The sequence below is a fragment of the Lissotriton helveticus genome, chromosome 6, assembly GCF_964261635.1.
Source record: "Lissotriton helveticus chromosome 6, aLisHel1.1, whole genome shotgun sequence".
Lineage (NCBI taxonomy): Eukaryota > Metazoa > Chordata > Amphibia > Caudata > Salamandridae > Lissotriton > Lissotriton helveticus.
This window is the reverse complement of record NC_136067.1, coordinates 1,122,628,154-1,122,655,273: the sequence shown is the minus strand read 5'-3', so window position 1 is coordinate 1,122,655,273 and position 27,120 is coordinate 1,122,628,154. Positions and strand designations below refer to the sequence as shown.

At 42.6% G+C, this 27,120-nt stretch overlaps 1 protein-coding gene across 1 annotated transcript in view; it reads left to right on the top strand.

Annotated features, from left to right (window-relative positions):
* Positions 1–27,120, top strand: part of SYNE1 (spectrin repeat containing nuclear envelope protein 1) — a 2,361,447-nt gene that overhangs the window by 51,680 nt on the left and 2,282,647 nt on the right. The window lies entirely within an intron of this gene.

The window sequence follows — 27,120 nt, the reverse complement described above, 5'->3', positions numbered from 1 at the left end:
TCTTTGGGAATGCATGCACAATTATTTTTTAAGGGCTGACAGTGGTCCCAGGGACCCCAGTGGACCACCATCCCTGGGAGTGCTAGCCATTCCCAATGGGGTTGCAAATTGTGACTGTCTTATTATTATTCACGAGGCATGCAATTTGCAACCCCATTGGGAATCGCAAAGAGTGTCTCAGACACTGTTGTACATAGCATTTTGCAACTCGCAATTTGCGACTTACAAAATGCTATGGTCGTACATCTGTCCCTTTGTCCCTCAGTTTTGTGGTCTTAACCTTTTCCATGGTCATGACGTGCTGAGCTCGTCATGAGGCACGGTGCTCCGGTGCTCATGACGAGCTCAGCTCGTCATGAGCCGTGGAACGCTCAGGTGCGGGGAGAATTCCCCTGCTGTGCTGAGCGTTCCACGGGAGCCGGTGCACCTGTGACAAGCTCAGCTCGTCATGAGCACAGGAGCGCCGTGCCTCATGACGAGCTGAGCTCGTCATGAGCATGCGGGCGCTGTGCGCGGCCCCCTCCCCCCAGCACAGCGGGGTAATTACCCCCGCAGCGAAGGGGTTAATATTGTGACCTGTCAATATTTTCAATTCAGTGTTCCCAGCCTACACTCCTGAGAAAACAAACTCACTAGGAACATATTGCGACAAGGCATATGTTTGGGGGGTGAGTGTTAGCACAAAACATATCAGAGTTTCGATGGTGCTTACTAAAAGTAATGGAGGATATGTCTTCAGCCCCGTTTCTGCATATAAAATTCTAACAGTTTATTGTAGTCTCCTAGTATTTGAAGGAAGCTGGGGCACATCAGGTCCTCAGACCCAAGATGCACAGCCAACTAAAATGAATGAATCCAAAACACATGTTCAGTAATTTCATCCTTTTTAATCCTTAACTTGTCCATAATTAATTGTTTATTGATCCAAACATTTTCATCATTCTAAGTTTCAACATACAAGTTCAACAAGATGCCTAGCCAGGCTTTCTCAACAAACACACATTGAGGTTCACCATTGTTCATAACTCAACATGGAATATATGGTCCCAATGCATTTCGGTTAAAACTGCCCTTCCTCAGGGAAACTATAATGAAAGAGATCAAAAGTGACTGAGGACATACTTAATCAACAAACATCTGTGTGCAGTATAACACAAAATATTTTCTCTGAACCATAAGGCAGTGAATGTAGGGCCCATTTCCATTTTGTGTGGAATGCTTGGCATTTCTGCTTTTTCTTCTTCTTATTATTATTAGACATGCAAATTAATGTAATAAATAGTAAAAATACTGACCCTGCAAGAATGTGTGCCTGAAAACTTTAACAAAACAAATGTTATCAAATATTAGATGATGGGCCTCGTGTTCATGGGTTGAACCAAACAAAGCGCCCAAACCAATAAACAAACGGAATTATGCACTATCTGTACGTGTAACCACCATTGTGTACAACTGAAGGGCGACCTTCTCTTAAACTAGTATGTATTCATAACTGAAAAACCAAGGTTACATACAGCAGCAAAGCCAACTGCTACAATCCAATCCATTACATGAGTGTTCTGTTTAACAAGAATAAGTGTGTCAAATGCTCTAAATCATGCCATGTGATTAAACGATATCACGTGATACCTGAATGACAGTGGTGTAATAAAAATGTACATACTTAACAAGCATTTGAAATGCAATAGCTGGTGGCGTTGAATATAGCAATGTTTTTCACTTTTATTTTTTATTTGCAGTGGAGTTATTATATTTGCATAGCACTAGTGCCAATGCTATAAAAAAGCGAAAATAAAAAACATTGTCATTTGCAACAAATGCTAGACCTTGGTCTCGCATTTGTTGGAGTTGGAGTTATTGACATTATAAATGCTAATGCTTTATACCTAGCCATGTTGTAGGGAGCAGTACGATATGTGGCCAAAAGAGGTCCCACGGGATCTCTTTTGGACACATATGGTACTGCACCCTGCAGAAGATATGGTAAATCCACCCTACCCTTAATGCATTACATGAAAGACAGTAACACAAGTACATTCAAATAGCTATGTCCATATATACAATTAGTAGCTTTGAAATATGACAAAAGAAATATTATATCAATTCCGGATTAAGTTGTAGTCTGTTTGGAGCCGATGAAGGGAAATCTATAGAAGGTCTTGTATAAACGTGAGATGTGCTAGTGAGAAAAGTAACCACTGGGAGCCTTGCTTAGGACAAAGCGTGCATTATGCCTGAAGCCCTATACGAAAATAGTGCTCAGAGGCTGTGATTAAAACCTAGGGAGTAACAACACATGTAATGGAGTTGTCCTCATGGGAGGTTTCAAGAAGAGACAAGGAGGTACTAAGGAGGGACTACTAAAACTATTGACCAATGAAAAGCTACCGTTTCCAATGGACAGTGACAGGAGGCATTTAAAAAGATGGACAGAAAGTGGGTGGAGCGTTATGTCCATATCCTGAATACAGCTTGTCTCAAAGAGACAGCGCAAGCGCTGCCTAGGGTAGACCTAAAAATGCTAAGAATGTGCCGTGAGCTGTGTAACAAAAATAATAAAATGTGGGTAGATAATAACATTTTAAATAACATGATAAACAGTCCTCCATTGCCGTAAGACAGGAAATAATGAGTACAATTAAACCCGGGTAGAAAAGACAAAAATGATATACACGCTGAAACAGTTTCCAAGTATTGCCATTCTCATTCAGCTCCAAATCTTTGAAACAAACCACTCTTTGAATGTGTTTAGATATACAGTTAAAAGCAATGAACGTTTACATGCCAGGAAAGAAGTTGGCTTTTATCCTTATAAATTTCTTTATTATTTTTTCCAGTATAAAACATAAAAAAATATATCGCCACTGAAGTAAAATATAGACTGGTATGATAATTTATCAACATGTGCAGAAGAACAACTTCACTTTCTTTCCATAAGTTACCTTCAACATCGGCACCACGACTCAACTACACCAAATAATGCATATTCTAAGTAGGGTATTTGACCTGCATCGTCATTTACCTGGAAATTAGTGAATGGCTCTAATGTTGCTTTGTTTTGGTCTGGGATATCAGATACTGCTGCTAAGGGCCCCCTATGCCTTTTGGTTAGGACTGAGCAATGTCAAATTTGTATGGAAACCATCACTGGAGAAAATCAGGTTGTTAATCCACTCTGTAGATCTTTGGATAGGCATTTACCTGAAAGCATATTGCTACATGCCGTTTGTCCAGTAGGAAGGCCAAGGCCGTGTTGCGTCTCACAGAGGGAGAGACATCCAGAACGCACCCCAATATGCTGCTAGAGTAGAGGGTTCTACACTGACCAGCGTCATTTAAGCCAATTCCTCTAGAGCAAAATCACACCAGGGGAATAATGTCAGGTTTTCCCTTGGAACGCCGAGCACAGACTTTGGGCCATATGTATCAAAAAGTCATTTTGCGATTCTCAAATAGCGATTTTTTGCGAATCGCTATTTGAGAATCGCAAAATGCTATGTATGTAGGATTTGCAATAAATTTTGCGAATCCTACATATTCCTTAATTGTGAATCGCAAATTGTGATTCGCAATTAAGGAATACCTCCCCATTCATTCCTATGGGCCAACGAATGGGAAGACATTCTCAATTTGGGATTAGCAATTAGCGAATCGCAAATTGAGAATGTAATTTCAAGGTTGCAGGGGTGTCTAAAGGACACCCAGTTGCACCCTTGAAATAAGCATGGGTGCACATGTGGCGCACATACATGCCCTAAGGGCATGTATGTGCTTCACATTGCACTTTGAAAAATGCAAAAAAGTGCATTTTTCAAATAAATCGCAAATTACCACCAACTTGAAGTTGGTGGTAATTTGCGATTCAATAAGGCCAAATTGCACTTTTTTGGTGCTTCTTACATTGCATTTAAGGAATCGCAAAATTTGCGATTCCTTAAATACAATCGCAAAATAAGGAATCGCAAATTTTGCGATTCCTTATTTTGCCTTAATACATACCGTTTGCGAATGCAATTATGCTTGATACATATGGCCTTTTGTCATTTATCCCATCATATGCAACCTAACAGATGTGTAGCAAAACCACTGTCTAAATTTAAAGTGCAAATGACTATGTCTGCTGTAAGGGAAATGTATTTCGGTTGTGCCGAACATGATCGCCACTCCTCATCTGTTAGTACCTGCCCAGGTCTTGCTCCAAACTATGCCTAGTACCACAGCCCATCCTATTAACCTATGTCTGCACCAATGTGTACAGTCGTGATGTAATATTGTGATCGTTTAAGCTACTGTCACGAGTGTGAGTGCCTGCAGTTGGTAATTCCAGAATCCACGCCCTCAGTAGGTTCTCCCTTCTGCAATACAAGAAGATGTTTAATGGACTATGTGTGTGCCCGTCCACACACCAATCTCCTAAACAATCCACCCCCAGTTTTGCAACTGATACCTAGCTTTCAGCTGCAATATCGGAGGAATACCAGGGTTTTCTCCTCTATCCGCTACAGCTACACATGAGGAGTAGAGCCAAAGCAGGGCAACTTTCCATGCCAATTGACCCCATGCATTTGTGGTGCAACCCACCTGATTTATCCTGCTCACAGATCACCCAATCATGCACAAAAAACAGTTCTAAGAGAACCCAGCACCGCCACTTCACCATCTGGAGAAGTGAAAATATTTATTCGCTAAACTTGCTTGATCTGTGTAAAAGTACACTTTGAGAGAAGGGACCACAAATCCTCCAGCCTCCCATTGCAGCATCAGAGAGCTCACTTTCACCATCGGTTGAATGTGTACCCACATCAGACTCACAATAAGAGTATTTGACCAATCAAATAAAGGCAAGCATAGGGCTAATATGTATAAAAGAGGGGAGTTATAAAGGAGCTTCAAGAGGGAGAACTATCTCTTTTAAAATAACTATGTATCAAGCCAGAGAAAGCAGTAATTTCATCCAGTGGGTCACAAACTCAAATATTCTATTCTTTGTCACGGTATAGTTGTCAGTGAACACTACCAATGCTTCTTGGTACAAGTTAATTCCCAAGCAGCTCACTGAGTGTTCCCTCCTCAGAAGAGGGAACTCCATTGGACAGCACTTAATGTGGCTTGAATGTTTAAATATCATAGACTTACTCCATTTTATATTGAGGCCTGCTAAGATCCCAAATCGAGTAATTTCTCGCAGTACCAGAAAGGTGTTCGTTTTAGCCTCTTGCATATATAACAAGATGTCATCTGCATATAGCTCAATTATTACTAATTTCCCCATTATACTTAAACTTCTTTTGGAGTTATTCTCCCACATTGGACATGCCTGTGGTTCCAATGCCATGGCACATAACAGCGGTGACAATGGGAAACCTTTAAGGGACATCGTCTTAGTTTAATTGGTCAAACTAACTCACCATTCACTCATACTCTGGTGACAGAGTGTGAGTAGAGCAGAGAGATCCTATGCGTCTGAGATCACATGATTACTTAGCAATACGTATCCCTCTACTGCAATGCTTAATTACATCCACAGACCACTATAGCTAGATATCAAATCCAAATTAACTTGAAAGCATTCTACTATTTCTGTTTGTAACTCAGTGTTTGAATCCTGCATTCAACATGCCTCCTGATGGAAACCCTCAGATGTCAAATGTAAGCCTGACACATATGCAGCAGGAGCTCCATTTCTATAACAAACTGTGTGGTGTGAGGGGGTAGTGGGGAGATGCCTGCACTCATATAGGAGCTGTCTCTTGTGGTGAGCCAATAGTCAATTCATTAGTGATTGTCATGAACTGATGAGTAGAAACTAGTAAGAGTCATGTTCCTGCATGTGGTTGATCATTTTGGCAAAAACAGACAGCAACCTAGGTGATGTTCCTCTTCTAGCTAGCTCCAATATGGTGTTAAAATATCCTCCTCCTAATACTGTGGCTATATTTACTTTGCAACTGGCTTCAGGGCCAGGGCCAGGATGCCTGTTAGGTGACAGTGCAATTTAGAAATATAATAAATAAATAAATACAATTCTCAACCTTTGAGATGTTCACAGTATCACATGAATCATCAGGAGAATTATAAGTATCTGAGTAGTTTGTTTCACTGCTTTGTAGACCCCTCATTCTCTGCATCATTCAAACCTGAATTTGGAGGGCATACACAGGGTAAAGAGCTAGAACTACAGTTAAGCTAGTTGGCAATGAAACAGGGTTCAAAGCATTTAGGCACTTGAACACACTTTGCCATACCAAAACGGGGGGCCTTGATACAAAGGCCTAAAAAAAATCAATGACGTAAGCATGGGGTAATAAGCATTATCGAGTAGACCTTGATGCTTTCCACTGTTCTATGGTGCAGTTAATAAAACCCCACTCAACTGCCCCTCATCTCATTCACTTTTCCTTACGTTGGATAACGGCCACATTTCGCCAATGTACAACCTCTGAATCCCGGCCTTTGCCGTCTATTTTGTTACTGACAAACCTTAATATCGGGCCCAGATTTACTAAGGTGATGCAAGGACAACACAAATGCTTCAGTAAGATTTACAAAGCCATAAAAGTGGTGATTTGTGCCACCTTGCATGGCTTTGTAAAGGAATGTAATGCAACACAGTGGCTTATGCTTCTTTTATGTTGAATTGCGTGCTGGTAGGCAAACTGGAATTATGTCTAATCCAAGAGTGGATTCACAGGATCGCCAAGGCTCCACTCATGGATTTGACGCAAATTCCAGTTTACAAAGCCAAACCTGCCCATAATGCAGGCACCCCTATATTTTGGCACAGGGATTCCCTGGTTGGCAATCACTTTACCACTGTAGCAGGGAATGAAAACATGTACAGAGTTCTAATACCTACAAAAATGGGGTTTGCAACAGAAGGCACAGCTGGGGCAGGACACTGCAGCAAGACCAGGTATGACCCCCGGTGATGCCCTTTCATCTGGAATCAATGTTTTGTTGCCGGCTATTGCAGCAAAGGTGTGGTAAAACCCAGCTACAAAGCTTCCACCACATCACCCGACATTACATTGCCCGAGATAAATTATGTAAAATATGTTAGGAGAGAGGCAGATTTAATTACAAAATAGAGTAAGGTAACCTAAATTAATAAAAGGTTATAAAAGGGAGTATTGCGTCTCCCACCCCCTCTCAAAAAATATAATGCCAGGTGATGTAGTTGAGGGTATGTAGTCACAGGGATGTAGTGGCAGGGCAACTAGCAATACACATCCTTAATTCAAGAAGTGTTAGAATGGGTTCACTGAAAGTGACTGCTCATCCTAGACCAACCACCTCATCCAACGATTACTATACCTGAAGCAGTACTTTTGCTCCAAGTAACCAGGTTGTGTGACATCTCTGCAACCTATACGTGGACCAACTAAAGAAGGTCACCACACAGGCCCCAATGGCCAAAGGATGCATTTGGCCACAGAATTCTAGCAGGAAGATAGCATAATAGCTGCCCTGAATATCCAACTGCCATAGAACTGTCATGACAGAGTAGCACAAGAGAAGCACAAGACAATGGAATAGTGTTAAAAGGGGATTTTTAAAGGGAAGCTGTAAGGAGATCAGGTGGGCTAAAACAATATTTCAAGAGGGAGAGAAGCAGAGAAAATCTGAGAAAGCAGAGGAAATAATCAAAGAAATTGAAAGTCTGAGGGTGAAGAGGAAATGGTGAAAGATGTTCACTCCATTGTAGTGTTTCCTTTCCTTACAATCACTTTCCATAAGATTAGTGATCATACCGGAAAAGAGGAAATCTGCATTGTATAAAGATGGATCGCATCAGGTAGAGAATATAATACTACCCCCACCAATAAAAAACTGAAAAGAATCATTAAAGACAAAGACAAATAATCAAGGTGAGCAAAGCGTATTGGGTGCAACCCATTGAGCCATAACCAAGGACCTGCCATACATAGCCCCTCGAGGCCTCCTAGCTTAAATCCTTCAACAAAAAAATCACAAGCGTCATCAATGTCGGAGCTCAATCTTTGATCTAAAAATGATTTGGTTATGCAGATCTATGGAACATTCCTGAATGGGGTCAACAGGAGAGGATGGATTACAGCTCATGCTGTTTTATCTCCGATACAAACCAAGGCAGTGGTGAAAGCAGAAGCAACTAATACATCACATCAGGCGCAAGTCTGTGTTTGCTCGTCACAAGTCAATTTACAATTGAAATAAATTCTACAAATGCCTTGAGCCAGTGAAAAGTGACAGCACCCAACCTCCTAGCAGTTTATCTACTGTTAATCCCACCTTCTGTTGGAGGCACATTGTCTGTCTGCTGTGCCAAGCTTAAACCATCCTAGTCCCATGACAAGCTTGTCCTGTCTTTACATCAATTTGTAGTTTGCTTGATACTGAGCAAATCTGAGGGAATGGAACCACATAAATGGACCGCACAGAATTGATTGATGTTTCTTAAATATATAAAATATGACCTGATAATTAAAGAGTGTCATAACACGAAAAGGGAAGTTTGCTCTGACTTGTTCCAGATTGCAGAGGTTAGCTGTTTTATTCCAAGAGAACGATGCAGAATATTTCAGATAGTGTAAGTTTTAACAGTCAATGACTGTCTCAAAGTATATATTTGTACCAACTCATGACTGAGGGGTTTCTGGTTGTATCACATACATTTCTGTTGTAGTTCTACTTCGACACAAACATGTGGCATTGAAGGTGGATTTGTTTGGATAGCTTCCGACAAATGAAAACTGTACTCAACAAGGGAAATTTAAGCTGAACACAGGTCTTACGGCGCAGCTTAGAAGACATATATAATCAGCTATGGAATCACTCAAAATCACTCAAAGAGGTGCATAAACAGAGGCAGGGTGTGTATCTCGTGAACTGTGTGATCCAGCATTCTATACCCGACCTCACAGTAACATTAACGACGAGGAAGTGCTCAGTTGGGGTCTCTTGGTCAAATCTTCAAACCCGATGACTTTACTTGCAATTTTTGGGAATCCCTTTTCGACTCATGGTACCTGATGGACCTATTACAAAGAGTACACACCGGACTCGATATGTTGGTAGACCCTTGTTTATGATGCGTTTATATGAGCATGTGATATTATGATTGCCATATCGGTGCAAACCCTTCCAGTGACTAGGCATACAACACAGTACAATGGAAAATACTGTTGTCACATTAGAATTTAAGGCAGTACCTAGGCATAAGATGATCATAGCATGTAAATTTGTGGCACAGTCTAGTCAGATCATGGTTGCTCGTAAGTGATATCAGCAGTTTTACATTTAATGGTTGCACCCAAGCCGACAATGGAACCGATATTGCATTCATTTGATGTGATATTGTCTTAATTTAGTGATACCCTTGGGTCATGTTTGTGCTTTACAATACTCTTTTAAATAAAATTAAAACTATCTGACCACGTTATTGTAGTGCCAGGAGAGTAGCAGGATAGTTGTGACTTGACGCATGACCGCAGTACCTGGAGAATAAGGTGGCACCTCTGCGATTTATGACAGCAATGAGCAGAAAATTGCAGGATGTGGCGTATGACAGCAGTAGTTTGACAAAAATTGGCTGTGCCTACCCAAATTATTTTGTTACCTCATATGCAATGACAATACTGGAAACCTCTCACCTCATCAACCATGCATAAACCCAGTATCCATCGAGTAACATCCGAGAAGCTGCACTTCGCATAATGACTTGCCATTTGCTCCACCCAAGGATCAGCACACTGTTTCACTACAATGAACATTCCCTTGAGTTGCATACATCACTCAGTCACTCACACATCTTGTTTCCCCAATCTCACACACATGCACATATAAGTAATACACAAACCTTAAGCAACACCACACAACACATCCTGAACTGTGCTGCATGATTCCTTTATGACAGCCCATAGCACCAAGAAGACATGCCAATTCCAAATGTGCGCTACATAAATACCAATAGCAACATCATTTTGCGTACTATAGCAGTACCTTGACATGTAATGGCAGTGTCTGACATACATTGGCAGTTCCTTTCAGAGTGAAAGGTCCTTGACAAATAATGATGGCACCTGGCCGTGCCTGTTCATATGATAGTAGTACCTAACACCATCATGGCCCCATGTACGAAAAAGAACCCTTTCATCTGTTGTAGCCATATTTTGTAATATTGTGCTAGTGCTACATTTTATATTTTATAATTTTATATTGTATTCATTTGATGAAGTCACTCCCTGTGATACTGTTGAACTAATCTCCAAGTTGTAAAAATCGTAAAATTATTTAATAAATTTTTGTATAAACTATTTATGTAGCTGTAAAGACCAATGCATGATAGCGTATTTGACATGGGATTTGATGGCATATGTAATGTCAATAAATCAAATTAATTTTGACGGAGTGAGGCGTTTTGCAGTTCCATTAAATCTCCACTGATTGTATTTTTACAGTTCCCAAATTTCCCGCCCTCCATACTTTATTTTTGCATTTTCTTGGAAAGCAGATGCAATATTATGCAGCGGCAGGCTTCAAACAGGTTTTAAATACAACTACCAAAATGTCTTAATATAGATATAGATAGTTTATTTGTTATAAATCAGGATTAACTGTGATTGGTGCTTAAACAGTCATGTAGCTGTTCTCGAACGTGAGAGTCCACTCTTCTGTGTTATAAAAGAACACAGGGGCAGATTTACAAGCCCCTTGCGCCTCATTTATGCCGCCGTTGCGTCACTTTTGTGATGCAGCGGCGGCCGCAAATCCTGCGCCATGGTGCGGGGTACTTACAACGTGACGCATCTGGGAGATGCGTCACGTTGTAAAGCCCTGCGCCACATATAGGCCTTCCTGAGCCGGGGGGGGGGGGGGGGGGGAGGGGTTCCGGCACAGGAACGCCTCCTAAAAGTGGCTGAGTGAAATCTACAAGATTTCACTCAGTCACTTTTAGGCCAATGCTGTGTCAAAACCCTGCGCATGGTTGAAGGCGTAAGGCTTGACGCAGCATTGGAAGAATAGGGCACCCCCGAGCATTGTTGGAGCTGCGTCGCGCTTGCGATGCAACACCAGCAATGCTTCACCTTTACGGCACAGCTGCGTCACGCATCTGTGCCGTTTTTGCCCCATGATGCGCCGCATTGTAAATGCGTCGCATCATGGGTGGTGGAGCTGCGGCGCACAATTACTGGCGCATCCCTGCTGATATGCAGGGATGCGCCAGTAATTGTAAATCTGCTCCTCAGTGTTGAAACAGAAATACAGAGTGGTTGTCGTTTATTGTTACTAACTAAAAGCCTCTCAGTGCTTTAAAATATGCTACACCTTGGCGAGTCACACTGAACAGCTGTGTGCCCAACGTCATCCTGTTTGCACCGTCATCGCGTCGTTGAACTCTTCCGGGCTTGGGCTTAAGCCGTCTTTTGTTTCAAATGTGTGTCCAAGTGGTTGTGTGTGTTGTGCTGGTCGTCAGCTTTCAAGATACGAGAGCTTTCTTTCACATTCCTGAAGTGATAGCTTCCTTTTCATTTGCGTTACTAAGCAATCCAGGGTGGAGCCAACTGCTAAATGAAATGAATCAGTTTTTTGTGTTTACAAGCATCTCCTGAGAAACGCAGCGAAACTTTCAAACCACGGAAACGGTTGCAGGTCTGAGGTGAAAGTCGGAGCCCGTACACACCAAAAGCAGGGAGGTGAAAACTGCTGTCTCTTTTCATACAAACGAGTGATTGAAACTCTTTCATGTCAGTCACCTGTTTAAGATGAACAACTATATTTGCCAGGGCTGGCGGTTACGAATAAATTAGTTATAAAAACTGTGTGCATGAGTGCCCTCTTCCAGGCACACTGCTCTCATTTTTGGCAGGTAATAGAAATAAAGAGATTGGAAATCAAGTGATCTGTTCCAGGGCCACGAGGTCCTGTCAAATGTGTTTGTCTTCAAAACTAGTCAATACAATCTACCACATAGCCATCGCATTTAGTTCATATGCCAAGAATAATTTTGTATTTAGTTAAATTAACATCTTAAATTTGGAAGTAGTGTTCCTCAGAAATGTACCGTTTTTTAATCTATTCCAGTTAATTAAGGGTCTCGTCCCTACTCTGGCACCGTCTGGTGTGAGACCCAGTGCTTAATTTGTAAAAGAATAAGTCCTGGGGTCCAAAGTTTTTCTCAAGACCCAAAGTGTTTGCCAGAAGCCCACTGTCGGGTTTGTGAATACCGCTGCTGTATAGTTTTGATTCTGTCTTATGCCTCCTTCATTCACATGACCGCATCCACTCCCTGCACCTTTATCTTACTCTTGTGGGTTCTTTTTTTTTATAACTGCTTTCTCTCTTTGTCACTGTTGTTCTGCCTTTCACTTCCTCCTTTTCCCCCTTATCGTTCTTCTTCCTCTCTGTTGTTCTTGGCCAAGCTCTGATGTTGAGAAATATGCCCTGGTCCCCAAAAATGAGTGCTGGTGGCTCCCACCACCAGCCATTGGCTCAAATTAGTCTCTGGGTCCTAACAAAATGCTTTAATTGACAGGAGACCGTGTCCCTCCTTTTACTAATGCTACTTTTCATGGGCAATGTTTACCAAGGTATGAACTATGGTCCTCACTTTGGGCATCTCCTTCCCCCACCGAGTTAAATGAAGCATGGCATGGTTGTCTAAGGGCATCCCAGCCCTGCAGTGTGTTGCTGGCAAACCAGGAGACTAGGAAGAACATAGGATATACAGGTGAATGAACCCTTATTTCAGTATTCTCCTCACAGGGTCATACCCTGGCAGAATTTATTCTGCCTTCAGTATCCTCCTCTTGCTAAACGATCTGTATTTTTTAGTTAACAGTAAAGTAAAGTCCACATTTGTAAAGCGCACAATCACCCGTAAGGGTCTCTAGGCGCTGGGGGCCGTCGGGGAGATTAAGCGAGCTATTGCCCAGTAACGCCTTTTGGTGACAGGAAACATGTTACTTTAGTCAGTTCCTGAGTTTTAATTTATATGGGGCCGATAAATGCCAATTTGCTTTCATATCACACAGCAAATAAAAGCACGTGAGTGTGATTAAGTCAATTGTGGATTCTATTAAAGCATGGACTCAGCGAATGCAGATTCAGTTCTACATGGGTGTCGAGATGATATTGGTCTCTATCAGAAATGTCTGATGTACGGGGCTAATTCTCAAAATAACCCAGGCCTACTGTTTATTCAGAGCATAACAACACCCCCTTGATCAATCTGGACAGAGCTATGTTGATGGGCAGAATACTAAAGAAAGTCTATATAGTCCTTATGGGTTCCTTATTGTGGTTTATTAGAATATATTCTTCATTTATAGCCTCTGATTTGAGGTTTCTAATCACCCCATCTAGAAACTGCCATAAATATGCAGTGGCACGTGAATAGAGTAGTGACAGCATGTCTGATATCCTTAACGATGTGTTCACTTGTGAGAGAAAATCAAATGCTGAGAGGGAAGATGTCTAACGAAGTGTCTCAGTCAAGAGTTGCTGATACAAAAGCTCTGCAATTTATGTTGTATTTACAATTAATCCAGAACAATAATCGAGAAATTGGGAGACTGGACGGTGCTTATTTTGTAACAGAAAAATATAAGGACTCGAAGTGTTACTTGCTGAACACCAAGGCTGTCTTGTCTTTATCCCACCCCAAAGCACTTCCTGCTCCTTCCTCCCTATTCTAACTTGCTCTCCTTTGCTCTGGTTCAAAGTCAGATGATAAAAAATAAGTGTCAATCCCCCAAAAAGAGTGCTGCTGCCTACCACCAGCCCAAACTAAGCAATGTGGTTTCAACAGGTCACAGCTGTACAGCCACATAAGGCAGCACTTTAAATTGTACCATGGAGACCTGAGCTGGCGAATAAGCAGTGATGCATCAGGGAATAAATAGTACTCATTGTAACGGCACTGCATAAATCCTTCAAGTCATTCCTGTCATCTCAGTCTGATACAAGAACCACTTCCAGTGTCTTTGTTTATTGGTCCCATGAAGCACCCTTTCAATTGATGGTTCCTTGTGTGGAGCAGGGGCAACACCATTTTTGATGCCCAACAAGTACCCTTAAGTATTGTAGCCAAGATGATTTTTGTAACAGAACCTTCAGGTTTTACTTGGACAATAGTGAGGATTGACCAGGCCACTATATCCCAAAAGTAAACTTTCACAGGATTTTCAGTATAGGTAGTTTGCGCATGTATGCGTATTTCTTTTAATGTTATACCTTCCTTATGTCTTTCTGGAAATAACACTGCAACAGTTGCAGCTGCTAAAACAAGGAGATGTCTCTTACTCACAAATGTATCGACTCCTGATATAAGCAAAAGCAATTCCCTCAAACTAGTTAAAGAGAGCAATTAAAAGGGGATTTCAGGATATGGTTGCCTGCCAAGTTTGAGCCAACTTTTGATCAGAGTGCACTGGGATGGGGAAATCCATGTAGCCCTGTAATGGGCCTAGACTAACAGTGGCGAATCAGGATGGGTGACACACTTTAGCCCTTGTAGTCTGGGTAAGCCTGAGTGTCTATTGACCAACTGTTTGTTGTCAATGGTGTTCCAGCTCAGACAAAATGCTAATTGTCCTGATTCATGCTCAATCTGAAGTTAGATACGGTAAACATGCATTCTTGTATTTGTTGCCTATGTGGACCGGCACCAATTGTATATTTGGTCCTTATTTAAATATAGATTTTTTTTCACACAGGAGGACATCACAGCACTTTACTTCCCTTATAAATGAGATAGATTTTTGGTAGTAGGACCGTTTTTCATTGCCATACCTGCATAAATGGATTCTACTTTAGCACTAGACCTTTACAAGTGCCATACAAATGTCTGTAATAGTGATCTACATCTAATTCTGAGGTAGCTCATATATTATTCACTGGAAATATAATCTAATGTATTTGATTAACTTTTATAATAATTTATGGGTACTTTTAGTTTGGTAAAAAAAAAAATGTATGATCTAGAGACACTTTGTTATGTTTCACTATCAGTTACGCCAGCAAAGAGAAGCTTGCAGTCATTAAATATTGTATACTCCTAGTAGGTTTGCCATCCTTCATCATGAGATCTATTTAAATAGATTTTTCTGTGAAGAGGCTTGACTTCTACATAAATTATGTGTGCCCTGTTCCTGCATTTTGAGTCATCAGTCTTATCGAACTACTGAAGTGGGTTTGTGACTTGGACTAAATATGTGGATCTGAGGGCCCGATTCACAGAACTAACTTAACACAAAATCCTAAACTTACTACAATTTTGGTATTCACAGAAGACACTCACTCATTTTGGTGTTCACAGAAGGCACTTACTCATTTCGGTATTCACAGAAGTTAGGAGTCCTAACTTTAGGACTCCTAACTGCCTTCTGTGAATACCGAAAGTCTTAAAATTAAGATTTTTCTCAGTTTAGGGGTAGTAAAGTTAGAACCCCTAACTTTAGGACTCCTAAATGCCTTCTGTGAATACTGAAAGTCTTAAAATTAGGGGTTTTCTCAGTTTAGTAGTAGTAAAGTTAGAACCCCTAACTTTAGGACTCCTAAATGCCTTCTGTGAATACTGAAAGTCTTAAAATTAGGGGTTTTCTCAGTTTAGTAGTAGTAAAGTTAGGACTCCTAACTTTAGGTCTCCTAAATGCCTTCTGTGAATACCGAAAGTCTTAAAATTAGGATTTTCCTTAGTTTAGGAATAGTGAAGTTAGGACTCCTAACTTTAGGACTCCTAAATGCCTTCTGTGAATACCGAAAGTCTTAAAATTAGGATTTTCCTCAGTTTAGTAGTAGTAAAGTTAGGAATCCTAACTTTAGGACTCCTAAATGCCTTCTGTGAATACCGATAGTCTTAATATTAGGATTTTTCTCAGTTTAGGAGTAGTAAAGTTATTACTCCAACTTTACTACTCCTAAACTGAGAAAAACCTAACTTTATGACTTTAGGTATTCACAGAAGGCATTTAGGAGTATTTTTTTAAAGGCAAGGGGCGCAATGCTTCCCTCACCAAGCCAATAGTGATCCCAACCCCCAGGACAAAATATATATTGCCCCCTCCCTGAACCCATCTAGGCCTCAGCAATCTCTCCACTGAGGCCTTCTTTATGTTATAAAGGGGCAGGCGGGCTTCTCCCTCCCTAGCATTTAGTGGCCCCGGACACCCCATTCCCCAGGATCTTAGATGCATCTAAATGGGCACCCACCAAACAGTATGTTGTGGCCACAGGGGGAGCCCCAGGGCCCGCAGCCACAGACGGCTCTCTGAATGCCCTCATCCTTGGTACTGTGCGAGCCTGCATTGTTCCCGCCTGGCAAGAGCATCTGTAATTGTTTGCTTCTTCCAGGCAGGAGAAATGTGTGTTTCCCTGCTTGCAAGATTGAAGGCAGGGAAATTTAAGTCTGCTCCTGCCCGACAAGCCTCCCGCTGAGTGATAGCAGACAAGCTTTCCCTGCTTGCATGAACATGGGCAGGGTAGGCAGGTCTGCTCCCACACAGCAGGAAGTTTAAAAACACTCCCCCCAGGTGGGAGCATATATATGTTTCCCTTCTTGTGCTCTTGTGAGTAGGGAAACTACTGTTTCTCAGGAGTAGGCTCCACAGGACACAGTGTCCCAGTCCCCTCAATGGTGTCCCAGGGCCTTCTACAGGTTTGGGGCTGAGCAACCCCATTCCCTTTAATTTTAAGTTGGCCCTGGGGGATGAAGTTCCGGGGGCTTTCACTGAGGCTTACAGAGTGGTACAGTGTGTCCTCATTCCCTATTTTTTAAAATTTGGCCCTGAGGAATGTGGTCTCCGGGGCCAACTAGTGGCACAGGGAGGGGGGCTGCATATCCTGTCCCCTCTATATAGTTCTCATCAGATCTTGATGAGAACAATTGACTGTCTTACCAAGAGAGGGAGGATAAACAGATTTGTGCAACCCCCAGTAACTTGCCGGCAGAAGGGAGATCCCTGAAAATATTGACTTGGAACATTGCTGGTCTCCGATCCAAAAGGGAAGACACACTATGGCTAGAGACTATAAAACAGTATGATGTGGTTGCGCTACAGGAAACTTGGGACACCGAATGTAATTTCTGGGTAGAAGGTTATGCATCCTACTTTTTACCAGCCCGAGAGTCACACATAGGGAGAAGCAAGGGAGGGTTAGGGCTCTTAATCTCAGTGAGTCATCTGGGGACGATGAAAGTATTAAATGCAAACTCCCCTGTTTAGTCTTGGAGGTATCCATGTGCACTGGAGAAAAAATTCTATATGTTAATTTTTATAATGCTATAGAAGTACACATGGCAGTGAGAATATTGCAATGTTGACTAAATTTTTAAATGAGTTTAAAGAGGGTCAATCTACTTTTGTTCATTTTATTCTTTTGGGTGATTTTAACACACACTTATGCAAATTGAATTGTCAGTATGGAGCCTGCATGGAAGATGATTATTTGACCCATTCGCACTTTGAACACTCGGCTAAAGGGGGTGTCCTAGAAGAACTTCTGATAGATATAGATCTTTCAGAACCAGAATTTGCAAACCCCAAAGATAGAGTGGCAACATATAGTGCGAGGGGTAGTAATACAATAATAGATTTTATCTTTGTGTCACCAAGCATGCTTAAGAATGTTATCTTTTATAATGCAATACAATCGACATACAGCGACCATAACCCGGTAATTATGGAATTAATTAATAGCAACCCAACCATAATAAATAACGAAACCCAACCTAACTATCCTCCAAAAGTTTGGGCCCATGACCAGGGTAGACGGGTAAAATGGTCTAAAATTATTCCTGATGACTTTTTTAATGAATTATGTAGAAAAGTGGGAACAGAAATAAGTATTTGTAGAGACCCACTGACTGTTGGAGGGAACATCAAAAATTCTTTTGAAATAATATGTAAAAATGCAGCACAGTCACTTACGTGTAAACCAAACCACAAGCCTCGCAAAGTGCACGGGTGGTTTAATGCGGAGTGTTCAAAGGCCCATAAAATTCTGCTAGATGCTCTGAAAAGTATACCGCGAGACACCCTGGAAGTGACTAGACTGAGAAAGGTGTATAAAATAACGGTTGAGGCACGCAAGAAAGAAATTAAGGCAAAGGCCTGGGAGTCACTCTATGATAGATCAACCCTGAGGGATAGTGCAAAATTCTGGTCCATAGTGAACACGCCCCTGTTTAATGGTAGGGAAAATGAGGTGCTGGAGGCTAACATTACAGAGAAGCAATGGTTGGACCATTTCGAGACTATCTATGGCAGTAACATCGCTATACTTCCATTTACCCTACACAATCTTTGATCCCAGAGATCCCGCTGAGATTTTCGGTGAAGGAAGTGCAAAAAGCCATAGAAGATACTGTGGGTGGTAAGGCCCCTGGCCCGGACGGGGTCCCTGCAGATATGTATAAGGCACATTCCCACATATGGTCTGTAGTCCTTGCAAATGTCTTTAATTTAGCATGTATGGACAACACTAGTATACCTTCCTCCTGGTCTCACTCTATTATAATCCCCATCTTCAAAAAGGGCCAAAGGGGAGACCCAAGGTGTTACAGACCGATATCATTGATTGACTTGTCTTTTAAGATATTGGGTAAGGTCATCCTAGAAAAAATTAGCAAGCGGGAAAAAGATAACGATATCCTGTGTAACGCCCAATACGGATTTAGAACTGGGAGAGGCACGGCAGACCAGTGCCTTAACCTGTACCTGACTGTCAGTAAATATACTGTTGCTTCCAGGGGGTCGATCCATTTGGCTTTTATGGACCTGTCCACAGCCTTCGACCTAGTTAATAGGTCGAAGCTGTGGACAATGCTTTTGGAGACCTGAGAGCATCAGTGCGTATGACACAGGACGGGAAATGTACTGCTGGGTTTAGATCAGCCAGAGGTGTGCGCCAGGGGTGCATTTGGCCCCTATGCTGTTCTCTCTGTATATCAACTCACTGAACAAAACTCTATCTTCAGCCACTCTAGATATACCTAGCATGGGAGGGATTCCATTACCTGTTCTGTTATATGCCGATGACACGGTCTTAATCTCTAGGACCCCAAACGGTTTACAGCAGCTCCTTGATTCTTTTGGGGCCTTTATGCAGAACCTAGATCTGGTAGTGAACATGGAAAAGTCACATGTCATGTCTCTGGGGAAAGGGAAGAAAAACACGAAAACCTTACGCTGTAATGGCGTAGTGTTGTCAAAAGTCAATATATTCACCTACCTGGGAGTAATATTTGATGACATGGGCTCCTGGACCCCTCAGATTGCAAATAAAGCGATGGCAGTACGCAGATCGTCGGCTGCCATACTGGGTTTTGCGAAAAGGTTGGGAGGTAAACCCATAGAAGCCATATTGACCTTGCATAGAGCTAAAACATTGGCTCTAGCAAGGTATGGTGCTGCGATATGGGGTTTTAGAGATTCTACCCTAATACAGAAAGAGGAGAACAAATTTCTGCGTCTACTATTGGGCCTTCCACACTCTACCCCATCCTTCGCAGTACACACGGAACTTGGGATAGGCTATATTGAGGACACACTTAAAATGGCCCCACTACTCCTCTGGATGAAAATATGGCTGAACCCAAGTTTAACATTAAACCATAAAATCATTAGCGATTGTATGGGGCGAGACAGAGCAAAAGATATACAATGGCTGACACACATCAAAGCTACCGCCACACAATTAGGCCGGCCTGAACTCTATCATAACCCAGAAAGTCTGAGTAAAGATGACATCTCCTGGGTAAAAGTTCACTTCATGGATAGTAGAAACCTTCACCGTGAAGCCCAGGAAATTGAGAAATCAACAGTAAGGGCACATTATTCATTGGCATCCACTATGGCAATACAACCCTACCTGACAGTCGTGAATAGATCTTACCACCGATGGCTTTTAATGAAATTTCGCTTTAATCAGGTGCATTTCTTACTGGGTCAATGTACGAAATGGTGTAAACCAAGGGAAAATGATCCATGCAAATGTGTCAGCTTCTCGGATCAAGACTTGATACATTTAGTATTTTTTTGCCCTTTTTTTGCAGAGGGCAGAAAGAAATATATTATTCCACTATTGAGGGACAAGGGATTTAAGCAGGTGAAACCTGCTTTGATGTTCTTACAACTTATGGTGTCCCCTATAGTGATGTTTGGAGTTGCAAATTATTTGGTAACATCTATACGTGCTAGACGGAATAGACTGATGAGAACCCCAATGATGGAATGTACACAAGTTTAGCATAATTTTATTCTCCATGAGTAGTCTATTTGGATTATAAGGAATTAAGTAACCCTGTAAGATGAAATTTATAGTTTACTTCTTTTAATATGAGATGTTATGTAAAAGTGATGCTTTTTAACAATTTCTTGTTTCTTGTTTTTAAATAATTACTCCCCAGCAACTGCTCTATAATGATTTGAAGTGATGATATGTGTATATTTGTATGTGTAGTATACTTTTATGATTTTAAATTAATCGAATAAAGTATTTTTGACTCTGACTCTGACTCTATATAGTTTGCGGCCCCCAAGAATGGGATTCCCAGGGCCAGAACTGGCTCAGGAGGGAGGCCCAGTCATGCCTTCCTCCCCAAATACTTAAAACAAAACCCCCAGGGCCTATCAGCAGCAGGCGTTTTATTGCTTCTTTTTTTTTTAATGTAGTGATTCCGTGGGAGTCCCACAGGACTACTGCAGGATCGCAGATTTTAGAAAATATATATATTTTGGCCCAGGGCCAAGGGCATGAGAGGGCAAGGTCCGCTTACCCTGCCCCTTATCTTTAAAATAAAAAAATTTCAGGATAGGGGACACGTCCTGTAATGGCTGCCTACAGCATTTTTCCTCATATTGCAGGCAGCCAATCAGAGTGCTCACTCCTGCGGAAGCCTTACGCCCTTGAGTGGATGGCTCAAGGGAAAAAAGCACTCTGGCCTAATCAGAACAGTCTATTTTTTCAAAACTGGGTTTGAGTGACTCACAGAGTCCCTTGAACTCAACTGTCCAGATATACAGATATTTTTGTACCTTACTTTCTCAGGAACTACTGAAAGGATTTTCATCAAATCACCTAAAAATACACTTTCTGGACGAAATTCCAGCTTCTTGCCAAATTTGGTGTACTTCTGTACAACAGTTTTTGAGGTAGTGCGTCATGAAAAATGAAAAATGTGGTTTCCTAAACCCTGCTTGACAAATCACCCCGAAACTTCTCAGGAACGAGTTGAGGTGGATAAACATTTTTTGGGGATGTTTAGTGATGATTCGTCAAACGGCGCCAAAAGTTTGGAGCAAACCAAAACGCTCTTCTTATGGCAACACCAACCTTACCATAGTTCCCAGTGGCAACCATCACTGGGTGGTAAATAAATAAATACATAAATATATATATGTATATGTATATATATATATATACACATATATATACATATATATACATATATACATATATATATACTAATATTATAAAGAGAGAGCCCAAACCTTTGAGGCGGGTAATCTCAGGAACCACAGCACCAATCACAACACCCAATACAGCATTGGAAAGGGCAGTTGCAGTAGAAGGACATAGGCTATACAGATGCCCACCATATACATTTGAACGGTAAAAGAACCTTACCAGCAAAGTAGTCCCTTGTGGGCGTGCGAGAGGGCGGGGCGCGGCATGACGACAAAAAAAAAAGCGTTCCTTAAATGTGTGCGTTGTGCTGGGGGCATGTGCTGGGGGCGTGAACAAGGCCAATGTGCGCGGCAATTGCAATTGCGCGGCAGCAAGGGATGTGGCCAATGGGCGCGACAACCGGCAACAATTGCGCGGCACATCCCCCCCAAAAAAGCGTGCCTTGAGGGCGTGTGGAAAACAAACATGTGCGTTGGGCCGGGGCGTGGCCGAGGCCAATGGGTGCGGCAATTGCGCGGGAGCAAGGGGAGTGGGCAATGGGCGCGGCAATTGCCGGGGCTTAGGCGGGGCAGACGCGGCTGATCGTACCTGCGGGGACAATAACTGCACAGTATCCTGTGCGCTGTCAGCCAGTCAACTCTCTGCATAAAGGACCGTGCCTGCGGGGACACTACCTGCAGCGTCTCCTGCGCGCTGTCACACACTCAACTCTCTGCATAAACAAATTGACACCAGGCGCACAACATCAACCAGGGTTGGAGCCGGGCTCAGGCGGCGGATGACGTGACTAAGCGCGCCTGCTGGGACACTAACCTTTGAACTGACTGCACTTTCCCACACGCGCAGCGTCTCCAGCCCGCGCTGTCACCCACTCAACTCTCTGCATCAACGACTTTACACCACAAGCACAACATCAAACAAAACTGGAGCCGGGCCTCAAGCGGGAGATGACGCGATTCAGTGTGCCTGCGTGGACATGAAATTTACAACTGAATGCACTTTCACACACGCTTACCTACGGAAGTGGAGTACATACACACTAGAGACATCTGCTAATACTTCTTACTCCAAGGTACACACAGTATCTGCACACACATGCCTAACTATACTGACACTTCATGCTAAAAATGTTCTCTACCGCGAGATTTTAAAATACATTTCCCTTGCCTATTACACACATTCTATTTCATACCCGGACAACGTCGGGACGGGCTGCTAGTACATACATATAGATATACATTTACATACACACATACATAGATATACATATATACCGTGCTCCATTCTTCCTGACAGAAGCGCCAGTGGCAAGTGGAGTGGAGTATTTGAGATATATATGATCAAGCTCCGTTTGTGGAGCGAAACGCGTCAGGGAGGGCACTCGCTCTGATACTAACAGAAAATAAAATTCTGCACTGCTGACACTTCATTGGTGTGATGGCGTTTTGATATTTGACTAAATTCATCTGAGAAGAGGAGAGGAGGTCTGCGCCCGTTCATGACCACAGCGAGAGGCGGTCGGGATTCTTTTGAGATATATATATATTCACTGAAAAAACCATAGGTTATAGACCATATATAGTTAGGAATTAGCATTTAAAAAACCTTATTTTACTCACACAAAACCATTGAAATTCCATATATAGTTAGTTGCACTAACTATATATCGCGCACCCGCAATCCACTGCTGATCATGTCACATATTACATCATTCATGACATGGTCAGTGACATCACTGATGACATCACTGATGACATCTCAAATGACATCACTGATGACATCACTGATGACAACATCCAGTGACTGTATGTTTCTGTAAAGTTAAAATATGTCTTACATATTGAAGAATGAGTGGATGTATAAGTGTCTGGATGAAGGATTTAGTAGGTGCGTGACTGACTGTATGAGTGAGTGATTAAATGTGTCTCACTGAATGCATGGGTTAGTGACTAAACTGTCTTAATTTGTGCATCATTATGTCTGTTGTGATGTAAACTGCTGCATGTGTTGATCATTAGCTATACGAGAGGCTATATGTGTTATTAATTGGTTGCCCCAGTATTTCTATGGGAGATTGAGTTTGTGTGGGGGTGGCTGGAAGGTGTGTGACTCTGTGCATAGATGTGTGAGCAGTTTATTCACTAGGTGTATGAGTTCAAGAGTGCATGTGGAAACAGCTACATGGGCAGTTGACTGTGTGCATGAGTGTATTGATGAGTGAATGGATATCTCAATGCTACATGTCATAGTAAGTACATATGTAAAACACAGTACATGTGAGAGTTGGCATATATAAATAACTGTGCATGAGAGCCACTGAATGAGTGAGTGGTTGTATCGATCATTGTGAACTTGTATCAGGGATTGTATAAGAGAGTAAATATGTGTTAGTATATGTTTCAATAAGTAAGGTGTGTATAACTGTATAGTTGAAGAAATGGAGGTGAGATTGTTTCTTTGCATGACTGACTGGGTGTGTGAGTAACTCCATGGATGAGTGGCAGTGTGTGAGTGTCTGTATACACTGAGTGTATCTAAGGTTATATTAGAGTCTGAAGAGGTTTATCGTATTAGCACAAGAATGATGTCAAATGAGACGTCATCAGTGATGTCATCAGTGATGTCATTTGAGATGTCATCAGTGATGTCATCAGTGATGTCATTGACCATGTCATGAATGATGTAATATGTGACATGATCAGCAGTGGATTGCGGGTGCGCGATATATAGTTAGTGCAACTAACTATATATGGAATTTCAATGGTTTTGTGTGAGTAAAATAAGGTTTTTTAAATGCTAATTTAGTTTTTTAATAGCAAATATCATAAGCTGTCGAATGTCAAGTACGTGGTAAGTAAAAACATTTTCGTGTTTATGCACACTGATCTGCTTAGAATGCTGCCCCCCACCCCTCATTTCTATTAGGAGTACTCTCTCTTTGCAGATAGTGAAGGGTAGTTAACGCAGGCCTTTGCCCCCGTTGTAATCCGACGTGCCTGCTTCTCTCTCCATTTGATTGATTGTTCTCTTTGGTTCATTCTCTATTTACAAACAAGCACAGAGTCGCAATACTCTGTTTAGTCTTTACAGATAGCAAAAAATCGTGTAAAAAACAAAAGGAATCGAGCAAAATCAGTAGGCCACTAATGGGATCTCTTTTTGACCTCCCTAAAATAGAAACATTAGGAACAACCTGTTGATAATACCAATGTGTATGTACATAAGCGGCGTTCATTTGTGTTCACAGTACCCCTTGTTGATTGTTTGAATCGACCATTGAATTGTTCGAAGTTGGTTCTCTTAAGAATCTTCTCTGCCTGCAAACGAGGAAGAATAGGAATATTCTCTCTCCCTTTGCAGATAGTGAAGGGTAGGTAACGCAAACCTTTAACACGTCGTGCCTATTTCGTTCCTCATTGATTGATTGTTTCCCCAAACATTGACTGTTTGGGAATTGGTTCTTTTTGGAGGTATTCCCTGTTTGCAAATATACGTAGGAAAATCTTTGCAAATAGTGAAAGGGTACGTAATGCGGACCTTTCTCCCCCGTTGTAATCTGTCATGCCTATCTACTCCCCACTGATTGATGCACCTGTTTCACCCGGACCATTTACTAGAGATACGTCATCTGGCCCGACCAGAGAGCACCCCTAGTGAAAAGGACATATGCAATAATAACGAAGTGATCACTGTATCCTGTTAACAGAAACTTTAGCATGAAACAACCTGGAAAGAAAAGAATAGGAAAACGAAAATCAGTAGGCCACTGATGAACATGAACTTTTATTAAACAACGAACAAAGAAACGATAACATAACGTAATGATAAAACCTATTAATGTCCTAGAAACAAGAAAACGTTAGAAATATGCCAGTGGTGAGAGACCAGAAAAACAGTAAGAGAAACCAAATCACCCCTCGCTGTCCCACCGCCTGCCACGCCAAAAAAATCGATAGACTAGGGAAAATGCAAGTCAGTAGAACATCCGCCCCCACTCTGGAAACTTCCAAGGTGGGGCAGGGTTGCGGCTACGCCCAGCCGGGAGCAGCCCATATAAGGCGGGTCCTGCTGCCACGCCTCGGCCAGGAGATCCTAACGTAGGGTGTAGCCGGAGGAGAGGCCGAGACCAGCGGGACCCGGCCAGGGGATTGCCTTTACAACGCTGAAGAGTTGCAGGGGGGGGGAATGTCTCCTCGACCCTCCCCTCTCTCTCCCAGTCCGGCCGCGGTGGCCCTTGAGAGTTTCAGGTAGTCCCGCCACATGCTCTTCCGGTCCGGCCACCAACGGTCGGGGGGCCGAGGCCGACGGGATCCGGCTGCAGCCGATAAACCAAGTAACCCGTTCATGGGGCCAGAGCCAGGGGCGTCCGGCCGACATCCACCGGAAGCCAGGCCCAAAGACGGACGGGACATTTTTTCTTTTCTCCTTCGTAATAGCAGCGGCAACACGCCAGGCACCACTTCTTTCTTCAAAAATGGCTTTGACAACACTGGGGGGGATGTCTTGCACATGCCTCCGACCCCCCCCCCGTCCTCATCGCCACCAGCCATAACAAATGTCAAGCGGGGCGCCGTGGGGTGCACTGGGAGGGAGAGACGGTGTGAACAGGCCTCTCCCGCCTCCTCAGGTGAAGGCTTCCCAGCTGTACCCTCAGCGCTCCAGGCGCCCCGAAAAGGGTTCGTCCACTGTGGCGATGCTGCAACGTCTCGCCCGGCAGGGTGGAGCCCGTCCGCTCATGTGACCCCGCGATCGCCGGTAGCTGCCGAACTCTCAAAATGGCGATCGACCTGGCAAGAGCGGGCCCAGCATGAAGAAATGGCCCGGTCACTGGTTGACTCCACCACCGTAGTCCTCCACGACCTTGAAGATTCTACAGGAGCCGCGGGAGTCTCCGACCCCCGATGGGGAATGACTGCCATGATCGCCCGTGGAGTGACGAAACTGTATCCGCGGGACGTCGGCGCTCCCATGCTGGCGCCAGCCTCACTTTGAATTACTAGAATCCTGCAGACCTCAGTTCCGGTGAAAGCACAGTGTGACCCGGTAGGAAAAATTGTTGCACCCCCTCCCCTTTTGAAGTGATAGTTCAAACCACCGATCCTTTCCTTTGCCCTTTTAACGGAACTTTGGACTGCCTCCCCCTCTTTTACATTTTCTAGAGAAAACAAAACATTAACCACTACATTACCATAGCAGTTGACACCAGAACTGTTTTCAAATTGAAAACCAACAACATCTTCAACAGAATCCTTTTTGTTTCTGCTGTGACCCTGCTACAGCACAGGCATTGTCCCCAGCAGTAATTCTGCAATGCCGGTAAGAATAGCTGTGGTGCCTACTGGACTCACTCACCCCGCGGCGCCCCACGCCTTTATTTGCTGGGCGGCAACTTACTAGACATCACTTTCGTGCCATCTAGATTTCAGCGCGTTCTGCTGCCTTGGAACTATTCGCACAACAGACTGCTACTGACGACCCACCCCCAGGCAACATCTTCTGAATTTTCATAATTTGAAAGAACTAGTAACATGTCCTCATCAGGAATTCAAAAGAAATTGCCACGGTCTCTTCGTTGTTTAAATGTTTTTACTGTTTTTGTTTTGTTGTATATATTTATATGTTATTAAAGTTTTATATTCCTACTACTTTGTTGGAGTGCTATATATTTTTAATGTGACACATCATTGTAAAAACTTTGATGTACAAAGAGTCATTCCTAGAATCTTCCGC